Genomic DNA, 14748 nt, shown 5'->3' with positions numbered 1-14748 from the left:
TTGAACGCCACAAGGAATACCCTTGATAAGTTCGAATAGTCTCTTCAAGAACTCAAGAAGAAAACCTCTCAATTTTTATTTCATCAAAATCTGCCATGCCAAAACGTTTACAAGGCCTAATATAGCTGAAAATTACATCAAAGACAAGCCCCTTTGTCTTCCTAATGAAAACCCTAACAAGCTCGAAAATTACATCAAAGACAAGCCCTTTGTCTTCCTAATGAAAACGCTAACAAGCACAAATAGAAAGACTCTTGGACTCTCACAAGTCAAATGTTTGACTTTCACAAAAACAAAGACTAAATAAAAACGTGATTAAGTGACTGATTAAAATAAAAATACAAGATGCCAAAATCCAATAAGACTCATTACAAGAAGCTAAATATTGATCAAGATCCTAAACTGAGTCTACTTTGATGAGCAGTACAAGTCTTTGTTCTCCTTCAGTGTTGACCATGGTCTCCTCCTGTTTTAGGACTCTGTGGACTAGGTTGTTAAGATCTTCTTTGAATCTCTTGGCTCGCGCCCTCGTCACCGGACCAACTGGAACTTGACTTGAATCTTTAGTCTTGGTGTCCTCATCATTCCCCCCCTCTTGAGAAGGATTTGACCTCAAATCGTCACCTACATCAAAAGGACTCAAATCAGAAACATTAAAAGTAGCATTAACAGTATACTCACCTGGTAAATCGAGTCGATAGGCATTGTCATTGATCCTTTCTAGCAATTGAAACGGATCATCCCCTCAAGGTAGCAATTTGGAACGTCTTTGTGCTGGGAATCGCTCTTTCCTCATGTGTAACCATACCCAATCACCGGGCTCAAAAACCTGCTTGTGACGGCCCTTGTTAGCTTGCTTAATAATGTATTGCTCAGTCCTTCTCTCTATGTTGAGTCGTGCCCTCTCATGGATTTGCTTCACAAATTTTGCCTTCTTCTCGCCATCTAAATTCAAATGCTCAGAAACAAGTAAAGGTGATAAATCCAAAGGAGTTAAAGGATTAAAACCATAAACAATTTCAAATGGTGAAAAATTAGTGGCAGAATGCATGGAACGATTATAAGCAAACTCAACATGTGGGAAACAATCTTCCCAAGTCTTAATATTTTTACTTATGATAGCCCTCAACAAGGTGGATAGAGTTCTATTAACTACTTCTGTTCGACCATCGGTTTGAGGATGACAAGTAGTAGAAAACAATAATTTTTATCCAAGTTTACCCCACAATGTTTTCCAAAAGTAACTTAAGAATTTAGCATCCCTATCTGATACAATTGTCCTAGGCATACCATGTAATCTCACAATCTCCCTAAAGAATAAATCTGCAACATTAGAAGCATCATCAGTTTTATGACAAGGAATAAAATGAGCAATCTTAGAAAATCGGTCAACCACCACAAAGATTGAATCCCTCCCATGCTTACTTCTAGGTAAACCCAACACAAAATCCATCGAAATAACAACCCATGGTGAACTAGGAATAGGTAGGGCTGTGTAAAGGCCATTTGGCTGAACCCTCGATTTAGCTTGCCTACAAGTGACACACCTACCACAAATTCGCTCAACATCTCGCTCTTGTAACATAACTAGGGTCTTAGCAACTCCAAAATGTCCCATCAACCCTCCCCCGTGGGATTCCCGAACTAACAAATCTCTTAAAGAACAATTAGGTACACACAACCTATGCTCCCTAAACAAGAGACCCTCATGCCTATAAAACTTTCCCTCAGCAGATCTTTCACAAACACCATAAATCTCCCCAAATTCATGGTCAGCAGGATAAAGTTCCTTAATGTGTTCAAAACCAAGTAACTTAGCATCAAGAGTAGAGATTAAGGAATACCTGCGTGAAAGGGCATCAGCAACCACATTCTCTTTACCTTGTTTATACCGAATGACATAAGGAAATGTCTCAATGTACTTAACCCATCGTGCATGTCTCTTGTTGAGCTTGTGTTGTCCTTTCAAATGTTTCAGGGATTCATGATCTGTGCGAATCACAAACTCTTTCGGCCACAAATAGTGTTGCCTTGTTTCTAAAGCTCGCACCAGTACATACAACTATTTGTCATAGGTGGGGTAATTAAGGGCAGCCCCACTTAGCTTTTCGCTAAAGTATGCAAGTGGTCTCCCATCCTGCATAAGAACAGCGCCAATACCTATACCAGAAGCATCACATTCAACTTCAAACGTGTTAGAAAAGTTAGGCAAAGCAAGTAAAGGAGCGTGAGTAAGCTTGTGTTTAAGTAGCTGAAATGCCTCCTCTTGTGCTTCACCCCATTTAAATGTTACATTCTTTTTGATAACTTCTGTAAGTGGTGCGGCGATGGTGCTAAAATCCTTCACAAACCTCCTGTAAAAGCTAGCAAGTCCATGAAAACTTCTAACATTACCTATAGTGGAGGGGGTCGGCCACTCTTGTATGGCTTTGATCTTCTCTTCATCAACCTCAATACCTGTAGCACTCACAACAAAGCCTAGGAAAACAAGCTTATCAGTGCAGAAAGTACACTTACTGAGGTTAGCATATAAATTCTGTTTCCTAAGCACATCCAAAACTGAATGCAAATGTGAAGCATGATCATGCAAACTCTTACTATAAATCAGAATATCGTCAAAATACACAACAACAAATTTTCCAATGAAAGCACGCAATACATGATTCATTAATCTCATGAAAGTGCTAGGTGCATTAGTTAATCCAAAAGGCATAACTAACCACTCATACAATCCATGTTTAGTTTTAAATGCAGTTTTCCACTCATCTCCTTCTTTCATTCGTATTTGATGATACCCACTCTTAAGATCAATCTTGGAAAACACACAAGAACCATGCAACTCATCTAACATATCATCTAAACGAGGGATGGGATGTCGATATTTTACCGTTATGTTGTTGATGGCTCGACAGTCAACACACATCCTCCATGTTCCATCCTTCTTAGGAACGAGAATCACTGGAACAGCACAAGGGCTCATGCTTTCTCTCACATGCCCTTTCTCCATCAATTCTTCAACTTGCCTTTGTAGTTCCTTAGTGATACGAACCACACCAACGATTGTGGTGAAACCCGACACCAAATATGGCAGCCACCAAGAACACACGAAATTGGAATGAAGAACCGCGACCAAATGCTTAGCCAAGCACGAACCTTGGTATGAGGAAGACGCCACAAACGGGGATGGGAATCCGTTTGATAAGTCGGATTGAACGCCACAAGGAATACCCTTGATAAGTTCGAATAGTCTCTTCAAGAACTCAAGAAGAAAACCTCTCAATTTTCATTTCATCAAAATATGATTTTTCCAAATGTTTACAAAGGCCTAATATAGGCGAAAATTACATCAAGACAAGCCCCTTTGTCTTCCTAAAGAAAACCGAAAATTAAGACAACCCTTTGTCTTCCTAATGAAAACCAAAAATTGAAGACAACCCTTTGTCTTCCTAATGAAAACCGAAATTTAAAAACAAGCCTTTTGTCTTCCTAATGAAAACCAAAAATTGAAGACAACCCTTTGTCTTCCTAATGAAAACCGAAATTTAAAAACAAAAGGACTCTTGGACTCACACAAGTCAAGTGTTTGACTTTTCACAAAATAAACAAAGACTTAAAAAATACAAGATGACAAAATACAATAAGACTCATCAAGATCCTAAACTGAGTCTTTTGGCTCGCGCCCTCGTCACCAGACCAACTGGAACTAGACTTGGATCTTTAGTATTGGTGTCCTCATCATTCCCCCCCTCTTGAGAAGGATTTGTCCTCAAATCTTCAGCTGCATCAAAAGGACTCAAATCAGAAACATTAAAAGTAGCACTAACAGTATACTCACCTGGTAAATCGAGTCTGTAGGCATTGTCATTGATCCTTTCTAGCACTTGAAATGGACCATCTCCTCGAGGTAGCAATTTGGAATGTCTTTGTGCTGGGAATCGCTCTTTCCTCATGTGTACCCATACCCAATCACCGGGGTCAAAAACTTGCTTGTGACGACCCTTGTTAGCATTAAGTTGGTTAGTATTTAAAAGAACCTCATTAACCTCACTTTTTTTTGCATAAAAATTATTTTGTTTTCTCTCTAATTTTCCCTCATTGATCAAACTCTTCTCTTTCTTTTCTCTCTCACTTGATTCAACCCTTTTCTCTCTTTGTCTCTCTTTTTTCTCACTCTCATTCATCTTTTCACTCTCCTTCTTTTGCTCACTCAATATTTTTTTATCACTCAATTTTTCAACCTCACTTGGTCTTCATATACTTGTTTTGGCGTCAATGGAGCTAGAGTGATTGTTCGTTGACGGAACGTGAATGAGTGCTTGTTGGTGAAGCCATCATGCTGGACTCGCCGATCAAATAGCCAAGGCCTTCCTAGAAGGAGGTGTCCAGCTTGCATGGGAACCACATCGCACAATACCTCATCCTCATACTTGCCAATTTGAAATGATACCAGCACCTATTTTGTAACCCTCACTTCACCACTATCATTCAACCACTACAACTTGTATGGACAAGGATGTGTAAGGGTTGGGAGCCCTTCCTTTTCAACCATGGAAGAACTAGCAACGTTAGTGCAACTACCACCATCAATAATAACACTGCATACCTTGTCTTTCACATGACAACGAGTGTGAAAGATGTTCTCCCGTGCACCTCTTCTTCCTCTTCTTTTGCTTGCAAATTTAAGGCTCGTCGTGTGACTAGTGCAAGCATCTCACCAGATTCTGCCCCAAACTCCTCTCCACCCATAGAAGCGTCCTCCAATGGTGGCATGTCATCAAGATCATCTTCCTCTTTGGAATCTATCTCCCCATTATCCCGAATTACCATAACTCGCTTGTTTAGACATTGGCTAGCTGTGTCCTCGCCCCTCACATTTGAAACACCTTATCTCACTAGAACGAGACTTAGTAGGAGTAGTTTTACCTTGAGGTGGTGTGGCTGTGGTGGCTGGTTTTGGTGCAAATGATGAAGTGGGTTGGTCTTCTTTATTTGGATAGTTTGACCTCCAAGGTGTTATACTTGGATTGTGTGGGATCGGTCTTGGCCTCGAACTTGTACTACCCTTCTTGAGCTGCCTCTCAACTTTGATTGCCATATGAACCAAATCCTCCAATTCCACATAATGGTATAGCTCGATTGGGTCAGCAATCTCTCGGTTCAACCCATTCAAAAACCTTGCCATGGTTGCCTCCCGATCCTCTTCAACATTGGCTCTAATCATAGCCATCTCCATCTCCTTGTAATACTCATCAACACTTCTGTAGCCCTGACGAAGACCCTGCAACTTAAGGTACAGATCTCGATAATAATGAGGTGGTACAAACCGTCGCCTCATCACCCTCTTCGTTGCCTCCCATGTGTCAATAGAACGATCTGATATGAACCACGCCAACAAGTGTGACGAAACCCGACACCAAATATGGAACAGCCACCAAGAACACACGAGATTGGAATGGAACCGCGACCCAATGCTTAGCCAAGCACGAACCTTGGTATGAAGAAGACGCCACAAACGGGGATGGAATCCGTTTGATAAGTCAGGATGAACGCCACAAGGAATCTCCTTGATAAGTTCAAAAGTTTCTTCAAGAACTCAAGAAGAAATAAACTCACAATTTCATTCAACATAATCTGATTTTTCCAAATGTTTTCAAGGCATTATATAGCCGAAAATTACATCAAGACAAGCCCATTTGTCTTCCTAAAAACCGAAAATTAAAGACAACCTTTTTGTCTTCCTAATGAAACCGAAAAATAAAGACAACCCTTTGTCTTCCTAATGAAAACTGAAATTTAAAGACAACCCTTTGTCTTCCTAATAAAAACCGAAAATTAAAGACAAAAGGACTATTGGACTCACACAAGTCAAATGTTTGACTTTTCACAAAATAAACAAAGACTAAATAAAAATATAAGATGACAAAATACAATAAGACTCATCAAGCTCCTAAACTGAGGCTTTTGGCTCGCGCCCTCGTCACCAGGCCAACTGGAACTAAACTTGGATCTTCAGTCTTGGTGTCCTCATCATTCCCCCCCTCTTGAGAAGGATTTGTCCTCAAATCTGCACCTGCATCAAAAGGACTCAAATCAGAAACATTAAAAGTAGCACTAACAGTATACTCACCTCGTAAATCGAGTCTGTAGGCATTGTCATTGATCCTTTCTAGCACTTGAAATGGACCATCTCCTCGAGGTAGCAATTTGTAACGTCTTTGTGCTGGGAATTGCTCTTTCCTCATGTGTACCCATACCCAATCACCGGGGTCAAAAACCTGCTTGTGACGACCCTTGTTAGCATCAAGTTGGTTTGTGTTTAAAACAGCCTCCTTCACCTCACTTTTTTTTGCATAAAAATTATTTTGTTTTCTCTCTAATTTTCCCTCATTGATCGAACTCTTCTCTTTCTTCTCTCTCTCACTTGATTCGACCCTTTTCTCTCTTTGTCTCTCGTTTTTCTCATTCTCATTCTCATTCATCTTTTCACTCTCCTTCTTTTGCTCACTCAATTTTTTTTTATCACTCAATTTTTGCAACCTCACTTGGTCTTCATATACTTGTTTTGGCGTCAATGGAGCTAGAGTGATTGTTCGTTGACAGAACGTGAATGAGTACTTGTTGGTGAAGCCATCATGCTGGACTCGCCGATCAAACATCCAAGGCCTTCCTAGAAGGAGGTGTCCAGCTTGCATGGGAACCACATCGCACAATACCTCATCCTCATACTTGCCAATTCGAAATGATACCAGCACCAGTTTTGTAACCCTCACTTCACCACTATCATTCAACCACTGCAACTTGTATGGACAAGGATGTCTAAGCGTTGGGAGCCCCAGCTTGGCAACCATGGAAGAACTAGCAACGTTAGTGCAACTACCACCATCAATAATAACACTGCATACCTTGTCTTTCACATGACAACGAGTGTGAAAGATGTTCTCTCGCTGCACCTCTTCTTCCTCCTCTTTTGCTTGCAAATTTAAGGCTCGTCGTGTGACTAGAGCAAGCATCTCACCAGATTCTGCCCCAAACTCCTCACCACCCATAGAAGCGTCATCCAATGGTGGCATGTCATCAAGATCATCTTCCTCTTCGGAATCTATCTCCCCATTATCCCGAATTACCATAACTCGCTTGTTTGGACATTGGCTAGCTATGTGTCCTCGCCCCTGACATTTGAAGCATTTTATCTCACTAGAATGGGACGAAGTAGGGGCTGTTTTACCTTGAGGGGTCGTGGCTGGTTTTGGTGTAAAGGATGAAGTAGGTTGGTCTTCTTCCTTCTTTGGATAGTTCGACTGCCAAGGTGTTGCACTTGAATGGTGTGGGCTCGGTCTTGGCTTTGAACTTGTACTACACCTCTTGAGCTGCCTCTCAACTTTGATTGCCATATGCACCAAATCTTCCAATTCCACATAATGGTGTAGCTCAATTGGATTAGCAATCTCTCGGTTCAACCCATTCAAAAACCTTGCCATGGTTGCCTCCCGATCCTCTTCAACATTGGCTCTAATCATAGCCATCTCCATCTCCTTGTAATACTCATCAACACTCTTGGAACCTTGACGAAGGCCCTGCAACTTAAGGTATAGATCTCGATAATAATGAGGTGGTACAAACCGTCGCCTCATCACCCTCTTCATTGCCTCCCATGTGTCAATAGGTCGATCTCCACTCCGCCTCCTGTTGATGCACAACTGATCCCACCAAACAATAGCATAATCAGTAAACTCAATGGCAGCTAGATTTACCTTCTTCATGTCGGAGTAGTTGTGACAATCAAAAACTAACTCCATCTTCTTTTCCCACTCAAGGTATGCCTCAGGATCGCTCTTCCCCTGAAATGCTGGAATTCTCATCTTTATATTTCCTAAATAATCATCTACCAGGTTCCTAGCTTCTTTATCCCGACCATACCTCCTATGGTCACCCGCCAACATCCTATCAAACTCTTCATCAGAAACTAACCCTTCCAAATCCCCTTCATTCTCATCCTCCCTTTGGTACACCCTATTCCTCCGTGGCCTCCGTTGTGTTCCTTCTTCTACCCTATCCAACCTCTCATGTATTTGCTCACACTCCACCCTCATCATCCTTTGCATCTCCCCAATTAGTGCTTGCATTTGCAGATTCGGAACTTCAAGTGGTGGAATATCATTGCTTGCATTTTTCTCTGGATTTTGTGCCATGATGGAAATCTGCAAAATAAGGTTAGAATAATATGGAGAAAAGACCTCACCACACTCCCTCACGTGTTTCGCTCAAATAATATTTTCACTCAAATCCCCTCGTGTTTCACTCAATTTCAATGGCTTTTACCCTCAAATAGGCTCACACCTCTGCCTTTTTCCACTCGTATTCCTCTTTAAGTTCTTTCTAAACTAATCCAACGGTAATATGGAGTATTCAAGCAGCAAATCCAACCAAACAAACCAAACGAACACCGACGAAAATTGGTGAAAATGACGAAAAAATGATGATTTTTGGAACACTTGTGTGGGGTTTTGGTCAAAAGGCCTCTAGACCATAAAGAACAAGAATAGAACAAAAATTTTTAAGAGGGGTTTCCAGACTCTTGAAATTTTTTTTTTTTTTAGATTTCGGATCCCCTTGAAATTAAGAACACCAAAGAACCAATCCGAAAACCAAGAAAACTGTGGTACTATAACAGATTCAAGAACAATCCCAATAACAGAAAACGATTATTCCCAAAATCTAATCTGTGATTCAACCAATAAAATCAAAACCAAACTAATTTGTGGCACTATAACAGTCTCGGATTCCACAACAAATAAAAGAACCAATTGAAACCAGGGACACAATTGAAACAAGGGAATTATCAATACCAATTTCGGATTTCATAACAAGAACATGAGAAACCCAAGGCAAAATTCGGATTTAACAATAAGAATAAGAGAAACTCAAGCCCAACTCAGATTTCACCATAAGAACAAGAGAAATCTCAAACCCAATTTCAGATTTTACAATAAGAACAAGAGAAACTCAATCCCAATTTCAGATTTCACAATAAGAATAAGAGAATCTCAATCCCAATCTCGGATTTCACAATAAGAATAAGAGAACCTCAATCCCAATTTCAGATTTCACAATAAGAATAAGAGAAAACTCAATGCCAATTCGGATTGCACAATAAGAACAAGAGAAACCCAAAAGCACATTCGGATTTAACAACAAAACAAGAGGACTCAATGAAAATTCGGTTTTCACAATTAAGAACCCTAATTCAAGATTTTCAGAAACGAAAAGAAAACAAAATAGGGGAAATTTCAGAAACCCTAATTCAATTGCAATATTTGAACAAAGAAACGAAATGGAAAAAAAAAGAAAAAAAAAAGATAGGCAAACCGTATGAACCTAGGCTCGGATTTCAAACAAGGAAACAATTGAAATAAGGAAAACAACAAGCTCTAGAATAGTTTCAGATTTCACAAGGAAACAAGGACAAAGAAATCAAAACACGAGTAGATGATGAAATTTTTTTTATTTTTTTTTTCTAATATAGAAACACGAATTGAAAGAAAAACACAAAGTAAAGGATAGGCCAAACCGGATGATCCTAAGCTCTGATACCAACTGATACGAACCACGCCAACAAGTGTGACGAAACCCGACACCAAATATGGAACAGCCACCAAGAACACACGAGATTGGAATGGAACCGCGACCCAATGCTTAGCCAAGCACGAACCTTGGTATGAGGAAGACGCCACAAACGGGGATGGAATCCGTTTGATAAGTCAGGATGAACGCCACAAGGAATCTCCTTGATAAGTTCAAAAGTTTCTTCAAGAACTCAAGAAGAAATAAACTCACAATTTCATTCAACATAATCTGATTTTTCCAAATGTTTTCAAGGCATTATATAGCCGAAAATTACATCAAGACAAGCCCATTTGTCTTCCTAAAAACCGAAAATTAAAGAAAACCTTTTTGTCTTCCTAATGAAACCGAAAAATAAAGACAACCCTTTGTCTTCCTAATGAAAACTGAAATTTAAAGACAACCCTTTGTCTTCCTAATAAAAACCGAAAATTAAAGACAAAAGGACTATTGGACTCACACAAGTCAAATGTTTGACTTTTCACAAAATAAACAAAGACTAAATAAAAATATAAGATGACAAAATACAATAAGACTCATCAAGCTCCTAAACTGAGGCTTTTGGCTCGCGCCCTCGTCACCAGGCCAACTGGAACTAAACTTGGATCTTCAGTCTTGGTGTCCTCATCACGATCTCCACTCCGCCTCCTGTTGATGCACAACTGATCCCACCAAACAATAGCATAATCAGTAAACTCAATGGCAGCAAGTTTTACCTTCTTCATGTCGGAGTAGTTGTGACAATCAAAAACTAGCTCCATCTTCTTCTCCCACTCAAGGTATGCTTCAGGATCACTCTTTCCCTGAAATGCTGGAATTCTCATTTTGATATTTCCCAAATAATTATCTACCTGGTTCCTAGCTTCTATATCCCCGCCATACCTCCTATGGTTACCCGCCGACATCCTATCAAACTCATCATCAGAAATTACCTCTTCCAAATCCCCTTCATTCTCATCCTCCCTTTGGTGCATTCTATTCCTCCGTGGCCTCCGTTGTGTTTCCTCTTCTACCCTATCCAACCTCTCATGTATTTGTTCACACTCCTCCCTCAACATCCTCCTCATCTCCCCCATTAAAGCTTCAATTTGTAGATTTGGAACTGTAGGTGGTGGAGCGTCATTGCCTGCATTTCTTTATGTATTTTGTGACATGATTGAAAATCTGCAAAAATAAGGTTAGAACAGTTATAGAAAAAGACCTCACCACACTCCCCCACGTGTTTTCACGCAAAAAATGTCACTCAAGTCCACTCGTGTTTCACTCAACTTTGATGGCTTTTACCCTCAAATAAGCTCACACCTCTGCCTTTTTCCACCCGTATTCTTCTTTAAGACCTTTGAAAACTAATGAAACAGTGATATGGATGTTCAAGCAGCCAATCCTACCAAACAAACCAAACAAAAACTGATGAAAAATTGGCGAAAATTGATGATTTTTGAAACACTTGTGTGGGGTTTTGGCAAAAAGGCCTCTAGACCATAGGGATCAAGAATGAAACAAAATTTTTTAAGAGGGGTTTCCAGACTCCTTTCTTTTTCCTTTCTTTTCTCTCTCACTTGATTCGACCCTTTCTCTCTTTGTCTCTCTTTTTTCTCACTCTCATTCATCTTTTCACTCTCCTTCTTTTGCTCACTCAATTTTTTTTTATCACTCAATTTTTGCAACCTCACTTGGTCTTCATATACTTGCTTTGGCGTCAATGGTGCTAGAGTGATTATTCGTTGATGGAACGTGAATGAGTACTTGTTGGTGAAGCCGTCATGCTGGACTCACCAATCAAATTGCCAAGGCCTTCCTAGAAGGAGGTGTCCAGCTTGCATTGGAACCACATCGCACAATACCTCATCCTCATATTTGCCAATTCGAAATGATACCAGAACTTGTTTTGTAACCCTCACTTCACCACTATCATTCAACCACTGCAACTTGTATGGACGAGGATATTTAAGCGTTGGGAGCCCCAGATTTTTCAACCATGGAAGAACTAGCAACGTTAGTGCAACTGCCACCATCAATAATAACATTGCATACCTTGTCTTTCAAATGACAACGAGTGAACAAGATGTTCTCCCGCTGCACCTCTTCTTCCTCTTCTTTTGCTTGCAAATTTAAGGCTCGTCGTGTGACTAGTGCAAGCATCTCACCAGATTCTACTCCAAACTCCTCACCACCCATAGAAGCGTCCTCCAATGGTGGCATGTCATCAAGATCATCTTCCTCTTCGGAATCTATCTCCCCATTATCCCGAATTACCATAACTCGCTTGTTTGGACATTGGCTAGCTATGTGTCCTCGCCCCTGACATTTGAAACAGGATGAAGTAGGGGTTGTTTTACCTTGAGGGGTCGTGGCTGTGGTGGCTGGTTTTGGTGTAAAGGATGAAGTAGGTTGGTCTTCTTTCTTTGGATAGTTCGACCTCCAAGGTGTTGTACTTGGATTGTGTGGGCTCGGTCTTGGCTTTGAACTTGAGCTACCCTTCCTCAGCTGCCTCTCAACTTTGATTGCCATATGCACCAAATCTTTCAATCCCACATAATGGTGTAGCTCAATTGGATTAGCAATCTCTTGGTTCAACCCATTCAAAAACCTTGCCATTTTGCCTTCCGATCCTCTTCCACATTGGCTCTAATCATAGCCATCTCCATCTCCTTGTAATACTCATCAACACTCTTGTAACCTTGACGAAGACCTTGCAACTTAAGGTATAGATCTCGATAATAATGAGGTGGTACAAACCGTCGCCTCATCACCCTCTTCATAGCCTCCCAAGTGTCAATGGCACGATCTCCATTTCGCCTCCTGTTGATGCACAACAGATCCCACCAAACAATAGCATAATCAGTAAATTCAATGGCACCTAGTTTTACCTTCTTCATTTCAGAGTAATTGTGACAATCGAAAACCAACTCCATCTTCTTCTCCCACTCAAGGTATGCTTCAGGATCACTCTTCCCCTGAAATGCTGGAATTCTCATCTTGGTATTTCCTAAATAATTATCTACTTGGTTCCTAGCTTCTCTATCCCGACCATACCTCCTATGGTTACCCGCTGACATCCTATCAAATTCTTCATCAGAAACTACCCCTTCCAAATCCCCTTCATTCTCATCCTCCCGTTGGTGCACCCTATTTCTCCGTGGCCTCCGTTGTGTTCCCTCTTCTACCCTATCCAGCCGCTCATGTATTTGTTCATACTCCTCCCTCAACATCCTCCTCATCTCCCCCATTAAAGCTTGAATTTGTAGATTTGGAACTGTAGGTGGTGGAGTGTCATTGCCTGCATTTCTTTCTGTATTTTGTGACATGATTGAAAATCTGCAAAAAGAAGGTTAGAACAGTTATAGAAAAAAAAAAACCTCACCACACTCCCTCACGTGTTTTCACTCAAAAAAAATGTCACTCAAGTCCACTTGTGTTTCACTCAACTTTGATGGCTTTTACCCTCAAATAAGCTCACACCTCTGCCTTTTTCCACTTGTATTCTTCTTTAAGACCTTTGAAAACTAATGAAACGGTGATATATGGAGGTTCAAGCAGCCAATCCTACCAAACAAACTGATACGAACCACGCCAACAAGTGTGACGAAACCCGACACCAAATATGGAACAGCCACCAAGAGCACACGAGATTGGAATGGAACCGCGACCCAATGCTTAGCCAAGCACGAACCTTGGTATGAGGAAGACGCCACAAACGGGGATGGAATCCGTTTGATAAGTCATGATGAACGCCACAAGGAATCTCCTTGATAAGTTCAAAAGTTTCTTCAAGAACTCAAGAAGAAATAAACTCACAATTTCATTCACATGATCTGATTTTTCACATTGTTTTGGCAGTCCTTATAAGGACGAAAATTACATGAAAACAAGACCATTGGTCTTCCTAATGAAACCGAAAAATTAAGGACAAGCCTTTTGTCTTCCTCATGAAAACCGAAAATTAAAGACAAAAGGACTATTGGACTCACACAAGTCAAATGTTTGACTTATCACAAAATAAACAAAGACTAAAAAACGTGACTAAAAATAAAAAGACTCATTAAGCTCCTAAACTCAGTCAACTTTGATGAGTAAGACAAGTCTTTGTTCTCCTTCAATGTTGACCACGGTCTCCTCTTGTTTTAGGACTTTGTGGACTAGGCTGTTAAGTTCTTCCTTGAATCTCTTGGCTCGTGCCCTCGTCACTGGACCAACTGGAACTTGACTTGATACTTGGGTCTTGGTGTCCTCATCATTCCCCCCCTCTTTAGAAGGATTTGACCTCAAATCGTCACCTGCATCAAAAGGACTCAAATCAGAAACATTAAAAGTAGCACTAACATTATACTCACCTGGTAAATCGAGTCTGTAGGCATTGTCATTGATCCTTTCAAGTACTTGAAATGGACCATCTCCTCGAGGTAGCAATTTTGAACGCCTTTGTGTTGGGAATCGCTCTTTCCTCATGTGTAACCATACCCAATCACCGGGCTCAAAAACCTGCTTATGACGACCCTTGTTAGCTTGCTTAATGTATTGTTCAGTCCTTCTCTCTATGTTGAGTCGCGCCCTCTCATGGATTTTCTTCACAAATTCTGCCTTCTTCTCGCCATCTAAATTCAAATGCTCAGAAACAGGTAAAGGTGATAAATCCAAAGGAGTTAGAGGATTAAAACCATAAACAATTTCAAATGGTGAAAATTTAGTAGCAGAATGCATTGAACGATTATAAGCAAACTCAACATGTGGCAAACAATCTTCCCAAGTCTTAATATTTTTACTTATGATAGCCCTCAACAAGGTGGATAGGGTCCTATTAACTACTTCTGTTTGACCATCGGTTTGAGGGTGACAAGTAGTAGAAAATAATAGTTTTGTCCCAAGTTTTCCCCACAATGTTTTCCAAAAATAGCTTAAGAACTTGGCATCCCTATCTGATACAATTGTTCTAGGCATACCATGTAATCTCACAATCTCCCTAAAGAACAAATCTGCAACGTTAGAGGCATCATCAGTTTTATGACAAGGAATAAAATGTGCCATCTTAGAAAATCTATCTACAACCACAAAGATTGAATCCCTCCCACGCTTACTTCTAGGTAAACCCAACACAAAATCCATTGAAATGTCAACCCATGGTGAACT

Source organism: Humulus lupulus, chromosome 3 (assembly GCF_963169125.1).
Source record: "Humulus lupulus chromosome 3, drHumLupu1.1, whole genome shotgun sequence".
Classification (NCBI taxonomy): Eukaryota; Viridiplantae; Streptophyta; class Magnoliopsida; order Rosales; family Cannabaceae; genus Humulus; species Humulus lupulus.
This window is presented reverse-complemented; position numbering follows the sequence as displayed.